Source organism: Rhinopithecus bieti, unplaced genomic scaffold (assembly GCF_001698545.2).
Source record: "Rhinopithecus bieti isolate Rb0 unplaced genomic scaffold, ASM169854v2 scaffold_777, whole genome shotgun sequence".
NCBI lineage: Eukaryota > Metazoa > Chordata > Mammalia > Primates > Cercopithecidae > Rhinopithecus > Rhinopithecus bieti.
Genome location: NW_016803392.1, coordinates 2,551,199 through 2,564,577, shown reverse-complemented (window position 1 = coordinate 2,564,577; position 13,379 = coordinate 2,551,199).

The window sequence follows — 13,379 nt, the reverse complement described above, 5'->3', positions numbered from 1 at the left end:
AGGGGATGGATGTGGTGGGGCGGCCAGCAGGAAGCATCCAAGCCTCAGTGGGGTTAAAAAGGTGTCTACATTGGGCAAGCAACAACAGAGGCCTGGGTGGGAAAACTGAGCTAGAATGGGTTAAGGAGGGTGTCCATCAAGCGATGGATGGTAGGTGTCAGTGACAGAAGCACTAGCCAGGATGTCACAGCCCAAGTAGGACGAGCAGTGTTTCTGGGAGGAAGATGCTGGCAGGAGAGACAGGAGATGGGTTACATATAAGAGGATTGAGGAAATAAATAAATATTTTTTGAAGATAATGGAAGCCAGAGTCCTCATTGTTAGAAAAGGAAGTTACAAATCCAGAAAGAGAAATAGCTAGAGGAAAAAATAAAAACCTGTAGTGTTTGATTAGAATTGGGGATGTTACTGAGAATTCACGAATTTTTTTTTTTTTTTTTCAGGCAGAGTCTGCTTTGTCGCCAGGCTGGAGTACAGTGCACCATACTCGGTTTCACTGCAACTCCACCTCCCCAGGTTCAAATGATTCTCCTGCCCTAGCCCTCCAAAGTAGCTGGGGACTACAGGCACGTACCCATCAACGCCCAATAATTTTTGTATTTTAGTAAAAGATGGTTCACCCATGTTGGCCAGGATGCGTCTCCCATCTATTGACCTTGGGATCTGCCCACCTCAGCTTCCCAAAGTGGCGAATTCATTCATGAGCCCCACCGTGCCCAGCCCATGAATCTAACAAAGAGAGGCAAGAGAAATAAATACAGAAAATACGTGTGTGGGTGTGTGTGTGTGGTGTGTGTGTGGTGTGTGTCTCTATAACATATACACCAGCTTTTCAGTCACTGAAAGGGCTGGAGCAACTATATCTAGATAGCAATGAAACAACGTTTAAAGCTAGATCTTGGTTTCTAAAGCCCACTCTCCATTAACGTAACAGGGCTCCTTGGAGAAAACTAATTCCCAGAATGGGACAGAAAAAGTATAAGATTAACCTGGAACTTGTGGTGGCAGAAAAAGGGAAGGGCTTAAATAATAATGAAGGACAAGTCAAAAGAATACAGAAGCCAGCAATAATGAATCTCCAATGACCAATCTGGGACCTATTTGAGCATGGAAAGTTAAATAATCATTAGTATCATATTTATAATCCATTGTATAAAACAGATAATCATGAGTTCAATACCAAAAAAAAAAGAATGAATAACATGAACAGTCTGATAAGACCCGAGATGTTCGCCCGGGCGCGGTGGCTCAAGCCGAATCCCAGCACTTTGGGAAGGCCCGAGAACGGGTGGATCACGAGGTCAGGAGATCGAAGACCACCCTGGCTAACAGGTGAAACCCCATCCTCTAACTAAAAAAAAATACAAAAAACAGTCGGGTGAGGTGGCGGGCGCCTGTAGTCCCAGCTACTCGGGGAAAGGTTGGAGGTATATGTAGTATATGCGTAAATCCAGGAGGTGGAGCTTGCCAGTAGCCAAGATCCGGCCACTGCCCACTGCAGCCTGGGCGACAGAGGAAGCCTGTCCTCAAAAAAAAAAAAAATGAGATGTTTACCAGTGGCTGGGTGTGGTGATTCCATGCCCATAATCCAGGAGGGAGGATTTGGAGGCCAAGAAGCAGGAGGATCCACTTGAAAAAAAGTTTTGAAGACCAGCCTGGGCACAATAGCAAAAGAATCCCATCCCCCTACAAAAAAAAAAAAAAGGAAAGAGAGGTTTGTACAGAGCACAATGAAACTCCCCACCAGAAAAAAAAAAAAAAAGAATAAAACATTAATTACAAAGGGAAGAGTTATAATATGACAGTAGAGAAGCCCAGCAAACCAGCAGACACCACCTTTCTCAGATAATTAAAGGTAACATCACCAGTAATGGGATGTTAGAATCACTGCCACTTGATAACACGGTGAACACAGCCTTATTTGTATGATACTCCTGTCAAAGGTGAATGAGCTGAATCTAATCAAAAGGAAACATCAGATAAACCCAAACTGGGAGATATTCTACAGAGTAATTTATCTGCAAATGTGTCAAAATCATAAAAGTTAAGGAAAGTCTGAGGCATTGTTCCAGATTGAAAGGGACTGAAGAGACATGAAACCAATGCTACACATAACCTTTGACTGCATCCTTAAGACAAATGGAGACAACTGAAGGGAGTCTGATGATTAGATGGCAGTATTAAATTGATATTAATTTCCTGATTTTCATGGTTGCATACTGGTTGGGAGAATGTTCTTGTTTGTCAGAATTCCATGCCAAAGTATTCAGAAATGACTGGTGCATCATAGCAGTAATGTAACACTCAAATGGTTCAGAAAACATAATTGTAACTTTGTTGAAACTTTTGTGTGCATTTGGAATTATTTCAAAAGAAAAAGAAAAAAAATTCCCTGTACATTTTGAGTAAGATAACTTTGTTTATTTTTAGAAGCCTTCAGTAATTATTCTAACTGATTTCCAAATATTCTACATGGACGGGCTAACTTCAAGGCAAGCGCAAGTCTTTTGTCTCTCTGTTGTTAAAATGATAGTGTTATATGTCAAGAAAAGGAAAAATGAGTAAGAACTAAATAGGGAAAGAACCTGGGCAAAAGTCTTAAAGGGACAATTTGCTGACTGTAAAGTATTCTAAACTCTTAGTTGTCTTTAAACTCTTTAGTAATTAAACTTTTTTATTGATACATAATAGATGTACATATTTTTGGATACATGTGATAATTTAATATTCATAACATTTGTAAAGATCAAACCAGTGGAATTGGGATATCCATTACCTTAAATGTTTGTCTATTCTTTATGCTAGAAACATTTGAATTATTCTCTTCTAGCTCTTTAGAAATATACAATACATTATTATTGAAATGGTTTGGATCTGTTTCCCCACTTAATCTCATGTCAAATTGTAATCCCCAGTGTTGGAGGTGGGGCCTGGTGGGAGGTGATTGAATCATGGGGGTGGTTTCTCATGAATGGTTTAGCACCATTCCCCTTGGTACTGACCTAGAGACAGTGAGTGAGTGCTCACAAGATGTGGTCACTTAAAAGTATGTAGCACCTCCCCCACCCCTCACTCTTGCTGCTGCTTCTGACATGTAAGGCACCTACTCCTTCCACGATTGGAAGTGTCCTGAGGCCTCCCCGGTAGCAGAAGCTGCCATGCTTCCTGTACTGTCTGCAGAACTGTATGCCAGTTAAACCTCTTTTCTTTATAAATTACCCAGTCTCAGGTATTTCTTTACAGCAATGTGAGAATGGACTAATGCAATTATAAACTATAATCCCCCTACTGGAAGATCAAACACAGGGTCTTATTTCTTTTATCAAAGTGTATATTTGTACCCACTAATCAATCAAAGATGCTCTTTAGTACTCAAGAAAATGCAAATCAAAACATATATGTTGCGTGTACAATTATATATACACGTGTACATATACAGCCACGGTTTCAATATCCCCTCCAAAACTCATGTGAAACTTAATTGCCAGGCCAGGCCCAGTGGCTCATGCCTGTAATCCCAGTACTTCAGGAGGCCAAGGTGGGAGAATAGCTTGAGCCCAGGAGTTCAAGACCAGCCTGAACAACATAATGAGACTCTGTCTCTACAAGTTTTTTTTTTTTTTTAAATTAGCCAAGCATTGTGGCATGCACCTGTAGTCCCAGTTACTTGGAAGGCTGAAGTGGAGGGATCACTTGAGCCCAGGAAGTCAAAGCCAAAGTGAATCAAGATCACACCACTGCACTCCAGCCTGGGTGACAGAGCGAGACCCTGTCAAAAAAAAAAAAGAAAGGAAGGGGAGGGGACGGGAGCGGACGGGAGAAGAAGAGAGGAAACGGAAGGGAAGGGAAGGGAAGGGAAGGAGGGAGGGAATTTAATCGCCTTTCTGATAGTGTTGAGAAGTGGGAGGCCTTCAAGAGATGATTAGGTCATGAGGGCTCCACCCTTGTAAACAGATTAATGCCATTACAGTGAAAATGGGTTAGTTATCTCGAAAGTGGGCTCCTAACGAAAGAATTAGTTCAGCCCAATTTCTTCTCTCTGTCTCATGCACACTCTTTCTCACCATGTGATGCCTTTGACTATGCTATGACACAGCAGAAGGCCCTCACCAAATGTGGCCTCTCGATCTTGGACCTCCTAGCCTCCAGAACTGTGAATGAAATAAACTTCTATTGTTTATGGATTACTCAGTCTGTAGTATTCTGTTATAGCAACAGAAAACAAACTAAGACATATACATGCAAACATACGTGTATACATATATTTATACAGAAGACAGGATAAAATGAAAACATCACTTCTGTAACCCACTAGTGGAAGTGTAATTCTGAAAAGAAATTAGTGAAAGTATGAAGTCTTACCAGTCATACTCTGCCTATAATTTCACTCTAGAAATCCATCCAGAAAATATATACAAAAGATATGAGTTATGTCCTCAGTAAAGTTATTCATTGCAGCATTACTTATTATAACAAAAATTGAAAACAAGTTAAGCATCTAAGAGTTAAATATTTCTGAGTTATGATATATACATAGATGGAACATTATACATCTAAGAAAGTGATATTATAAAGGAATCTAAAACAATACGGAAGGCTGGGCATGGTGGCTCATGCCTGTAATCCCAGCACTTTGGGAGGCTGAGGTGGATGGATCACCTGAGGTCAGGCGTTTGAGACCAACCTGAGCAACATGGTGAAATCCCATCTCTACTAAAAATACAAAACATTAGCCAGGCATGGTGCTGGGCACCTATAATCCCAGCTACTCAGGAGGCTGAGGGAAGAGAATCACTTGAACCCGGGAGGCGGAGGTTGCAGTGAGCTGAAATCAAGCCACTGCACTCCAGCCTGGGTGACAAGAGCGAAACTCTCTAAATAAATAAATAAATAAATAAATAATATGGGGAAAAGACTCTTGGAATAATAGTAATTTTAAAAAATGCATTACCAAATCATACATCCCAAATGTGTGAAAAATGCATGTATTATACATACATTCATTACTTTTAAAGATTTGAAGAAATACCACAAATGTTAGTAGCAATTGGGCTCAAAGAAGATCTAGGGCTATATTTCTTTTCTCTTTCTACATTTCTTTACATTCCGCTTTTTACAAATATGTGCATAATTTTAATGGCTAGAACAATAAAAGTACTCATTTATTGCAAAGACAGCCAAGTCTCCCCTTCCCGGAATTTCTGTCTACTCCACACCATGCCTGCCAGCACTATGTTAATGCTAGGCCCTGAACAGCCTTCCCCTTGCTCCTTCCGGTGCCTTTTGAGAGCTGAAATTGTAAAATATTAATCAGATGTTCTGCTTTTAGCACACTAAAATTCTAAGCAGCTATCCAGAGAGTTGGATTGTGTTATCACTGGTATATTTTTCTGTTTTGCCTGTCTTATAATCTGAGCAGTATGTAGAATTCATAACTTCAGCTTAGCTGTGTAGTCTGTCAACAATTCCCACAATAATATCACTTTGCTGCTCTTGTCTTTCATTCTCACCCACCTCTCTCCAGTGGGCACCGCTTGTAGATATTTAAATAGTCACCTGAATGCCTTCTTTACTTATATCCTTACTATGCCACTACACTATTCTCTCTCAACTATGACTGATTTATTCATTTATTCAGTTATTGAACTTCAATACATTTTTTATTATGGAGTACCATGTGTGAGGCACTGGAGGCACAAAGATACAAAAAAAGTAAAATCTCCTTGTCTTAGATAAGTATACAATCTGGTGGGAAGTCAAAGAAACAAGCAAACAATCACAATATTCTAACACTATTGCTTCAGTGAAGGGCTGTGTAAACATCCATCTGAGCACTGAAGCTTCCCTAATGGGGAGTCAGGAGAAGCTTTGCCACTGAAGTCACATTTCAACTGACTTTAAAAAAAGGAGCCGTTTGCAAGATTGACAGTCAGTCTCCAAACAAAAGAAACAGCATGTTTAAAAACAAGTAGGTCAGATTGTACTAGAAGCCCAAATGGGAGCAAGGGAGGATAGAGGAGAAGGAAACATTAGGAAAGAAGGAAGAGGCCAGTTCATAAAAGCATATCTTGTATTTTTTCACCATTCTTTTCTTGTCGTTAATCCCACTCCATCCCACTAGTGGCCTGGGCACCCAGAATATGTTACTTTAAAGCTGTTCTAGCCCAGCACAGAAGAAATGAGACATGGCAGTTAAGAGTCGGTTGCCGTAAGTTTCTTGATCAGTGACAGGCTTGGACATCTTACTCCTGCCCACTCACCCACCTGATATATAAGAAGCATGCCATGACACTATTTCCAAAATGCCATCCTTTGCAGTGTGCCATCTAAAAGAAACAATTGTTTCCCCTACTTTTACTCTGTTCTCTAGTCCTGGAATATGTTTTTTTAAGCCCACTGATTCCATAACCTAGTAATTTTTAAAGCACCAATTAAACCAATGAAATCTCAATTCCTTATTCTTAGCTAACTTATTATTTATTACTAATAGAATAAGTTACATGGCATCTCTGAACTTCAGTTTCTTCAACTGCAAAACAGATGCGACAGGCTGGGCACAGTGGCTCGCGCCTATTATCCCAGCAACCCAGGAGGCCAAGGGAGCAGGATCACTTGCGGCCAGGAGTTCAAGGTTACAGTGAACTATGACTGTGCCATTGCACTCAACAGAGTGAGATCCTGTCTCAAAACAACAACAAACAAAATAAAACAAAACAAAGAACCAAGCTGCACAAACAGGATCACATCCCAGAGGAAAATAAAGATTTTTTAATAGATAATAATGGTATTTACAATGGGGAATTATAGATAGAGGCAATGAGTACAGCCTAAGTTCTGAATAAAAGCTGTAGCTATAATTATTATAGTTATTACTACTATTGGTATTATGATCAAAATTCAGTGCCCTCTTCATAAATACTAACCCTCACAAGTTATGACACTGGAAATAATGAAAAATCATGCTAACCTGTTTTTGTTGTTAAAATTTTGGTTCATTTCTTGCCTACAATCCACATAAGTCACCTTCCCAAAACCTATTTGTTCCACACACCTAAGATTTATTGAGTTGACGCTGCTACCTCACATTGTGCTCTGTGGGTATGATTTTCTGTCAGAGAATTTCTTCATATCACATTGTTCTCTGTGAGTATAATTTTGTATCTTAGAATTTCTTCTCCATCTCAGGATTTGGTTTAAAATGTTCTAGATTAACCATTTTGCCAAATATATGAATCATCTACAAATTTCAGATTTATACCGGTACTCTCTCAAAAAACACAGAAAATCTGGGGTTATGTAGTTCAAACAACCAAACTAAATTAAACCAGACAATGCAAATGCTGATGGTAATCTTTCTCTATATCAAATATTAATATATGTTCTTATCAAAGAAATGGAATAAGTTAATTGGATGTCATCTGGTCACTTATTACTGCTACCTGTTTTTCAGTCTATGAGAACACTTCGACAATCTCTTGGGAAATTTGAAACCACGTTAAGTTGTCTCTTGAATTTAAATTGTGCCAAGACTTTATCTATACAGGTGATACTTTCAAGCAATTTAAACATTCTCATGTTCAAAGCTCTTCTCTAAATTTGATGAGTCACCCACAAATACTTATGTCCCAGATCAGTGGATAGTGACAGAGAGCCAGATCATTACAAAAAGTGAGTCTCCTTATACCTCTGTTCTGTTGCAGTGGACGAACACTTCACCACCATGCTCAGCAACCAGATGTCAAAACGCAACATCTAATAGAGTTTTCTGTACTGAGCAGATTACACTCTTGGTTATTGAACCAAAAATATTTGAGCATAAATAGCTAGTTAAAATTTACATAATTACTCCTTCAGTGTTTAGTCACTAGCAAAGGTAAAGAACAAATGAAATAGCTTTGGAATAATAAATTCTTCATCAATTTTTTGACCAAACTCAATATAAACTATCTAGTTGGAATGACTTTCCAGAGATTACATAAATTGCAGGCCACCTGCAAATAGATAACTTCACTTAGCCACCAGCTGTAACTAATGTATGGGAGGGAGGTGGTAATAATATTTTTATTTATAACTGAAATGAAGGAATGAATATTTAACAATCAAGATTTTCATAATCTGTGAAACTTGTTTTCTAGAATGTAGGAAACCTGGTCTTGCAACTCTCTACATTCCTTTCTAGCAAATCACATGGGAGGAATCCCTTAGAAAAGGCCACTGTGCAAACATATTTGAATAAATAAGCATTAATAAGGCTTTAGTTACCATTAAAGATGTACAAAGAATCAAAATACAAAGAACTACAAATTGTTCTGTTCTGTTCAAAGGGGAGTGGGAGATGAGGTGGAAGGTATAACCTCTTTAGGAAGTGCCTTAGATGGACCTAATTTATAACCTAAGGTATTTTTCAATTCATATTCGGGTGCTATATCCAGCCATACTGAAGCCATGCCTGTGTGTTGAAAACTCAGTCCTATGGTTTTCCTATGACTGGTACCTGCCTCATGGGTACCAATCAGAGGACTCTTTTTTTTTTTTTTTTGGTCAGAGTCTTGCTCTGTTACCCAGGCTGGAGTGCAGTGGTACAATCTTGGCTCACTGCAACCTCCGCCTCCCAGGTTCAAGAGATTCTCCTGCCTTAGCCTCCTGAGTAACTGGGACTACAGGTGCACTCCCAGCTAATTTTTGTATTTTTAGTAGAGACAGGGTTTTACCATGTTAGCCAGGATGGTCTCTATCTCTATCTCCTGATCTTGTGATACTCCAGCCTCAGCCTCCCAAAACGCTGGGATTACAGGCGTGAGCCACTGTGCCCGGTCAGAGGACTTTTTTCTAATCATCTATCCTGCCCAGGAAACTTTCTGTCTTGCTTTGGGCCACTATCCAGAGCAAGTTGAGGCTTTCCTCTGAGAGTTTAAGGTCCTTATAATTCTGTTCCAGTCTCTGACTAGCCTCATAGTTCACCCTGCTAAGAGCAGCAGCTGCCAGAATTTCAGGCAAAATGTTTCCAAATAAAATAACCAGAATTTAGGAAGCAGTCCTTGAAAATTCAGTGTATTTCAATGACAGCAAATGCTACAGCCTGTTTACCTCTTGGTGGAAAAAGAACGAGATAGCTTGATAAATAGTCAGCTCTTATATTTACATCAATTGTACCTTTCCAAATCATACTGCACTGTTGATGCCTAAGATAGGATTTATGTTGGAAATTCAATTTACAGGCTGGAGTGAGGCAAGTATTTACAATGTTTCGCTGAAAACCTCCTTCTCCACCCCTTCCCCATGATCAGGTCTATGCAAGCTCGTAAGCATGGAAGAGGCCAGGTATAAACCTTACTCATTCAGTGATGGCCAAGTATAATAAACTGGGTTTGAGCAGTTGAATAATAGTCGTTCATTTGTTCATTCATTCATTGCTCATTCATTCAATAGTTATGAAATGCCTGTTATATGAGAGTCATTTCAAACAAATATTTAGAAAGCTAAAATAATTCTTTACATTTGTTTAGACCATAAGATCTCATTTAATTCCCTGCCATGCATTGTATTTACTGTTTGATCAACTCAGCCAAAAAGTTGGAAAATTATCTGTGATCAAATAAACCACCTATGAAACTCCGTATTTTTTTACTACAACTGCCTGAAGTAACCTCATTAAGTATTAAACTAGTGGGCCTTATGCCTTATTCTAGAAGATGTTTATTCTGATACATGCAGATCTACGCCACTGGTATATGTGAATATGTTCACCCTTGTGTGAGTTTATTAAAGGCAAAGTGGTTCCTGGATCTCAATATAAAGACAGAGACCATTGAGGACTCCATTTCCAACAGTGTAAAACCCCGTCTCTACTAAAACTACAAAAATTAGCCAGGAGTGCACCTGTAGTCCCAGCTACTCAGGAGGCTAAGGCAGGAGAATCTCTTGAACCCGGGAGGCGGAGGTTGCAGTGAGCCAAGATTGTACCACTGCACTCCAGCCTGGGTGACAGAGCAAGACTCCGACGAAAAATAAAAAAAGAGTCCTCTGATTGGTACCCATAAGGTAGGTACCAGTCATAGGAAAGACCCTTAATTGTTTTTTCTCTAAAAACAATTAAGAGGCTTGTTAAATTACTGAAAGCTTATTTTAAGATATATCAAATGGATAACAAAAATGATAAGAAATATCCAGAAGCCAAAAATTAAGTGGAAACAGGAATTCAGAGAGATGAGCAACTCACTAGAGCCAGATTTTGTCCTGAGGCATGTCAACACTGGTGAACCTGAGCTTCATTTGTCATGGCCTCTGGGGGGCTGGGAGCAAAAGATAAAGCCAGAGCTCTTCAAAGGCAAGGAATCCCATAGAAGACCCTACCACATGGAGCTGACTATCCAACAGCTACAGCCTCAGGGAAAGGGTGAATTTGAAACAAACCTACATACCTCCTCACTCCAAACACACACACACAAAAAAACAGCGCCTGCTGAATTTCAGTGCTGCCTGGTAAGGAAAAAATTTGCCCCTAAAAGTTCTTAACTGCAAGCCAGCCTTCACAGAATTTTATAACCCAAATTCACACTTCCTTAATGGCCTATAAACCCTCACCAAATAATTTTATGTAAAGTAGTATTTGGTTGGTAGTTTCCAGAAGTGCCCAGAGAAAGGCAAAGAATTGCCTCAGATAAAGTACCCAAAAAATTGAGTCCATAGTCAAAAACAATAACACATATAAGGAAATAACAAATAGAAAATTAGACCCAAGTAGATCAGATGTTGGAATTAACAAAGACATATCAAATATTACCTAAATTTATTATATAGTATGAAATAAAAAACATGGAGACAAGTGAAAAGGTAAAGTTATTTCTAAATGATCAAGAATATTTGTTAAAGAACCAAATAGAACTTGTATCTACTTTTGGCAATGATAAATATAGAAGGAATGACATAATAGTTAAAATATAATTGATCAGAAATCATAGTAAAAATAGTTGATTTTGGCAAGAATCATCAATGGATGTTAAAATTATTGCATAAAATTTTGATAAATTACAAAACATTTACATAGTCTACACATTTCTTTCCAATGATTGTTAATTGTATAGGAAAAAATGAAAAACTTTACAGTGGAGAAAACTGGCTGACATCATCTTAACCAGGTTAACAAAAGTAGTAGCCTCAATAACAAGAGAAATTGACATTTTGATATTATGCACTGAGAAGGGAATGATGTAACTTACCTAATATTCCAATTAAAAATGCAACTGGGCCAGGCGCGGTGGCTCACGCCTGTAATCCCAGCACTTTGGGAGGCCAAGGTGGGTGGATTGCGAGGTCAGAAGGCCAAGGCAGGCAGATCACGAGGTCAGGAAATGGAGATATCCTGGCTAATACAGTGAAACCCCGTCTCCACTAAAAATACAAAAAATTAGCCAGGTGTGGTGGCGGGGACCTGTAGTCCCAGCTACTCGGGAGGCTGAGGCAGGAGAATGGCGTGAACCCGGGAGGCAGAGCTTGCAGTGAACCAAGATTGCGCCACTGCACTCCAGCCTGGGCCACAGATAAATAAATAAATAAATAAGAATGGAATACAGTTACGTGCAAGAGCAAGGATAAATCTCAATAATATAATGTTAAGCAAAACTTAAAAGCATATTGAAAGAAAATTAAAAGCTCAGTTTGGTTCCTTTCATATAAGGTTCAAAAACATGGAAAACTAAATAATGTATGTAAGAAGGAAGGGAAAGGTACAGAATTAGTAAAGATAAATAAAAAGCCTTCAAATTTTCTAATAACTTTTCAATCTATCAAACTAGGTGGTAAGTACACTGTATTCACTGTTAGGCTATTCACATATTTTTTAATCATTGTTCTGTCAACTTAATTAAAAACAGAGAAGAAAAAAGGACTTGTGTTTCTAATAAATAATTCAAGTCAGAGAGAGTAAGTTATGTTTCCTATACTGAGATTCTTAACCAGAATATTTGTACTGTTCCAGAGCACCACATTTCTGCATTTTTCTTAATTTTTCCCTAGCAGATCCTCAAATCCCCGTACCCACCTTCCCAAAAAAGGAAGGTTTAAATGCAAGTTACCACATATGCTTTTATAATGTCAGGATAGGATTTTATTTAAACTATTAAAAGAATAAGACCTGGCCAGGCACGGTGGCTCATGCCTATAGTCCTAGCACTTTGGGAGGCTGAGGCTAGCGAATCATCTGAAGTAAGGAGTTTGAGACAAGCCTGGCCAACATCGCGAAACCCTGTCTCTACTAAAAATACAAAAATTAGCCAGTCGTGGTGGCACATACCTGTACCCAGCTACTCTAGAGGCTGAGGCGTGAGAATTGCTTGAACCCAGGAGACAGAGGTTGCAGTGAGCCAAAATCATACCACTGCATTCCAGTGTGGGCAAGAGGGTGAGACTCTGTCTCAAAAAAAGAAGGAAAGAAGGAAGGAAGGGAGGGAGGAAGGGAGGGAGGGAAGGAGGGAGGGAGGGAAAGAAGGAAGGGAGGGAGGGAGGGGAGAAAGAAAGAAAAGAGAGAAAGAAATAGAGGAACGAAGGAAGGAAAAGAAAAAGAAAGAGAAAGAAAGGAAAGAAAGAAAGAAAAGAAAGAAAGAAAGAAAGAAAGAAAGAAAGAAAGAAAGAAAGAAAGAAAGAAAAAAGAAAGAACGAAAGAACGAAAGAAAGAAAGGAAAGAAAGAAAAGAAAGAAGAGAGAAAGAAAGAAAAAAGAAAGAAAGAAAGAAAGAAAAGAAAGAAAGAAAGAAAGAAAAAGAGAGAGAGAGAAAGAAAGAAAGAAAAGTCTTTCTACTTTTTTCTATTTCCTGGGTTCTTTATAATAAAGTTTTCTATTTAATCACAGACCAGAGTCCTGCCTCCCCCTCTGCCATTCCTTATCACTAGAGATATTGTGTTGTAAACTAAATAGCAGACCTTTCTTGTTTGCCTCTCCAGGATCTGTAGTGGTTACAGTCCCTGACCTTAGTTTCCTTTATCCTTCACCCTCTCGGGTGGGGAACCTTAAGGTGTTGCACAGTGTGGAGGCTAAAGCAACTCTCTTGGATGCTCATCTGCCATGCTGACTTGTTTTTTCTTTTTACTCTAATTCCATGGAAGATTACATGTTGACTTCTGATTAACCCGAGTTCTGGGAATTACTCTAAGATTTGTACTTTATCTACTGTTACCTTAAATCCTGCCCTTGCGTCAAAACAACCTTGACCATAAATCCTGCCCATAGGAAGATTCACATAGCATTCTTGCCTCTCCCTGAGGGGTCGACTTCAATTCTCCTACACATTCTTTTCTTTAGTTTATGTGTCTTGACTCTGGGGGTGACAGCATGGAGATGCACCATCTTTTTTCGCAGCCACTGGGGACATGGCTTCTGTTCAT